The sequence below is a fragment of the Cupressus sempervirens genome, chromosome 4, assembly GCF_028749045.1.
Source record: "Cupressus sempervirens isolate cs-2001-9-10 chromosome 4, ASM2874904v1, whole genome shotgun sequence".
Classification (NCBI taxonomy): domain Eukaryota; kingdom Viridiplantae; phylum Streptophyta; class Pinopsida; order Cupressales; family Cupressaceae; genus Cupressus; species Cupressus sempervirens.
Genome location: NC_143121.1, coordinates 356,264,620 through 356,269,496, shown reverse-complemented (window position 1 = coordinate 356,269,496; position 4,877 = coordinate 356,264,620).

Sequence of the window (4,877 nt, the reverse complement as noted above, 5' to 3'; positions counted from 1 at the left end):
TTGATGTAGCATATTGGCCATTTTTATTTAACAATTGGTATGTTGTAACATTGAGATTGAGGTCTTTGACATTGATGACAATGGGGGAGAATATGCATGAAAAACACATCTCCTAAGTATGGTGGAGAGATATCTCTTTAGAGAGATTTAGAAAGATTCATGAAAGGAAGCAAAATATGTACCTGATGTATTATGAATTGTTTAGTGCGAAGTAAAAAATTGATGTCTATGGAGTATGCACCTATTGTGCACTTGTTTTTTTGAGATTATTTTTAGTGTGTGGATAGATGATGTCAGTCTCAAAATCCAGAGGATTTTAGACTTGCTTGATGAAGAGGATTGAGTAGACAAGAAAAGAATCAACAATAGAGTATTACTACTAATGTGAAGAAGACTAAATCAAGGCAATCACCTTCTTGGTGGTTAGGGGTCTCTTCTGAACATGGTGGTTAAGTCCATGGATATGCCTCAAGACCTAGTGGATGACTTTGCGGATGATTCCCTTGCTGATGATCTTTCAGTTACGGAGTTAGTAGAGGATGTCCAGACTCTTGGGCTGGACCCTATTCTTTCTCCTGCCTCTACCCCTATGTTGGATGTTCCTCTCAACCCTATTAGGGGCTAGGGCCCTATACTCTCTCCTGCCCCTATCTCTATATCAGACGCTTCTCCCCGTCCTGTGGAGGGTGAGTTGCCTAAGGGATCTTCTAAGGAGATTGTTGTTGCTTCCAATTCCCTTTGGCTCCATTGTTTAGTTTCATATGGGGATTGGATTGTTGAGGTAGCTAAGGTTGAGGATGGTTGGACTATGGTAAAAAGAAAGAAAACTAAGCCATTTTCTCCTCCTTTAGAAATGAACCTCTGATAGTGCAAGGGAGGCTAAAAATCAAAGGGGAAATGGTGAGCTCCATTGTAGTATCTGACTCTCATTTGTCTTCTAGCCGGTTTTTCAATTTTGGCTGGTGATAGGCTTTCTATCACCTTGGTTACCCTTTGTTTGGGGGGTGACCAGTTTCACTTTTGTTTGCTATTTTGTTGCTTTTGTACTTATTGAAAATCTTTAGACTTGTACAGGGTTTTAGGAACCCTTCAAAACCTATTTTCCTTAATAAAAACAATAGAGTATTACTTGGTATTCTTGGAACTTAGATGTTTTTAAATCTATGTTGCCAACAATACAAAATGGGGATATTGTTAGCGTGAATGTTGATAATACTACATTGGGGGAGTATTCTAAGCATTGGAGAGTATTGACATGTTGCATTCATGGCTATATTTGTCATAAATGTCAACTTAACATGGTTTCTGTAAAAACTGGTTGAGTAGTAGACAAAGATCTTGATGGTACAAAAAATGGTTTGATTGTTTGGTGATGTGCAGTTATGGACATTTTTGACACAGTGTCTTGATGATGTGGTCAAGTGCACAGAGTCTAAGCCAAAGACGTATGGAAGATGTACTTGATTTACAGAAAATAGTTTTGAGACAAAGTATTGGGAAAGTAGTTCCTGATGTTTGTAGGCTATCTTACATATGAGATGTAATGAAGAGATGCACAGTCAGGAAGTGACAAAGGAAAGTTAGTTGATGATGTCAGAATGTGCACAAGCCCTAGTATTGCACATATGAAGTTTTGTATAGATTGTGAGTCGACAATGCAATTGTAATTGTAATTAATTAATTATCTTATTATAATTAATTGGGAAAGCCTCAAGGATAACCATCAACAAAAAACATAATCTACTTATCTCCTTTTTAGATTTTCACTTAATTTGGTCCACACAAGTCAATATGAACAATCTCTAATATTCCTTTAGAGGTATGAGTCTTACTCTTAAAACTTGACTTTGTCATTTTGCATAAGTGGCATTGTTTTCAAATTATATTGTCAGGGTTTTTCAACTTAAGAAAACCTCTGACTCTTCTTATGTTATTGATACTAATCAAGTTATCAAAATTAACATGAGATAACCTCTTGTGCCATAGCCATAGATCATCAAATTCTACAACTAAACAAGTAGCATCCTTTATCTCAAGGTATACTAGATTACCTCCAGTTTGATTACCTTTTCCAATCAGTTTTCCATCAGTATCATATATCTTAACAATTTTGTTCTCAAACTCAACCTGATAGCTCAAATTATTTAGCAGTGAAACACTCAACAAATTATAGTTAAGTCCTTCAACATAGTAAACATTGTCACATAAAATATTTTCTATGGACTTGATAAAACCTTGCTTTTTATTAGACATGGTGCATCATTACTAAACCTTACACTATTTCCATCAAAATATTTCAAGGTAATGAACTTATTTTTATCTCCAGTCATGTGACATGAACACCACTGTCAATGATCCATCTATCATTCTTGTTCAGACAAGACACTAGTGTAGTTGCCTCATCCTCATCAGATTTATTTTTCATTGCAACATACACCACTTCGTCATCATGATCTTTAGATACATCTTTTGTTTCTTTTTCAACAATGTAGCAAGACTTCTTACCTTTGTCTTTGTAGTCTTTGCTATCTTCATCTCTTCTAGTTTTGTACTTGTCACCACCTCTATAATTCTTCTTTTCTGGACATCTAGTAGCAATATGACCAACCTCATTGCAATTGAAACACATGATAGGTAACTTACCTTTACCTCTATGAAATCTCATTGCTAATAGTGTTTCAAATTGATCTACATCTTCCTCATCTATATTACTGTCACTTGACATATATTTTGTCTTCTTCTTCTTCTTCTTCTTCTCATCAGGTTCCTTTAATGACATCTTAGCTTTGAAAATAGATTTAATATTTTTAGGTCTGTAATGATTGAAGTTAGATAGCTCAAAAGAAGCAAACCTACCTACCAGACCTTCAAGAGTTAGATCGTTACCTAGCATACATCTCAATTTTTGTATAGCAAAAACTCTAATAGCATAGATGGGGAACAATGTTCTCAAAAATTTTCTTAGTACAATATCATCATCTATTTTACTAGTAGCTCCTTTTATTACATTAACAACATTTTTTTATACTAGAGCAATATTGAGAAATATTCTCACCTTCTTGCATTTTCATGTCATCAAATCTACCTATAAGACTTTTAGCTTTGGCTCTTAGAACATTCTTTTCACCTCCATGAATAGTGTGTATAGCATCCCACATTTTCTTTGCACTATCACAACTCTTGATATCATCAAACTTTGCATAGCTTAGGATAGAGGCAATCTCAAACATTGCCTGGTTGTGTTCTTTCTTCTTTTCCTAGATCTTCAGTAGTGAGGGCTCCAACAGAATCAGCATGCTCAACAAAAATGGTAGATTGTGTATGATCTCCAAGACCTCTTAAGTGTAGCTTCATCAAAATTTTCCATGTAGGAAAGTTATCTCTATTAAGCTTGGGCACTTCTCTTTTTGACATTTTAATATTTGTGCTTCTAGTACCTTCAACTAGTCCTCTTAAGTAGATGGCTCTGATACCAATTATTGGAATTCTTTAGAATAACTGAAAGGGGGTGAATCCATTATCCAAGGTCCAGATGTACAAATAGTTTTTTTTCACAACTTAGTGTACTCATATCCATAAAACATTTTTACTATGCATGCATCCATTAGATTATGCAATCACTCAAACTTTTAGGTTACTGTCAAATCAATTTCGAGAAATGTAAATATAAAACATAATAGATTCAATAACACATTTGACACAATGATTTAATGTAGAAATCCAATTTGGGAAAAACCACCTGTAATATGCTACTCATTTTCACTCTTCTAAAGTGATGCCCCGTGAAAGGCCAACCCTATTAAAGGTTACAATCCACATTGTTAAATGTGACCCAGTTAAAGAATTTCAATCACCTGTTAGGAGTGAGCCTTGTTAGAGAACTTTAGATCATTCACTTGGAATTTCACCTAGTTAAAGAATTTACAAATGAATATTAGGTCAACCTTAATCTAAAGGATTTACCCTAGACCGATATAATGATTAGAGAGTAAGAATAATGCTTGATCTGCTAAGAACTTACAACTTCATTTGCAGATTATAAATCTCTATTTCAGTATTCCATTCTACTTGGATTTCACACTCTTCAGCTCTGATAGCTTATTCATCCTTCAAGCATCCATACCCTTAAGTCTTCTTTCTTTGCTTGCCAATGCAGTCTCTTCTATTAGGTCATTGAATGAAGCAATACCCTAGACTCCTTGTCTTCCTTAGGTTCTCACAGATGACAATGCTTGCTTTTGACCAACCATCTGTATAAATAGACAATTAAGATCATTTCCATTCATCCTCCATCATCCATTTTAGGGTTAGGTCAGATTAGATAGGATTCAATGAATCTACCCCTCATTTTATTTCATTCCCTTGTAGAAACTTCTCCTTCAATTATCTTTGAATTCACCCTTAAAATGGTTCACCATGGATTCTGTACCACCATCTCATCAATCTTATCTTCCATACGATTCACATAATCCAAAAAATCAAACTTGTCAACTCAGATTCATTGAATTCTCGATCTTTCTCATAATGCTGACACTCGACAGTAACTAGCTTCTAATGCTCAAAACATACTACATTGCTTGGCATCCACTATCAAAACACTCAGCATGAACTAATGTTTACTGGTGCTCGACATCAACTAAACTTTATTTGGCTTACATTGAATTTGAATTTGCTCAATTCCAACTGATTTTCTACTTGGCTTGCATTGAATTTTCTTGGCACCTACTGTCCACTCGATCAAGCTTGGTAGAAAAACTTCATTTAACTTGTTCTTCTAAACTTACTCAGTGTAACTAACCTTTGCAACCTTAAGTAGATTATCAATGCACTATAATATCACTATCTTAACTAATTATTGTACTCATTTTTCTATCATA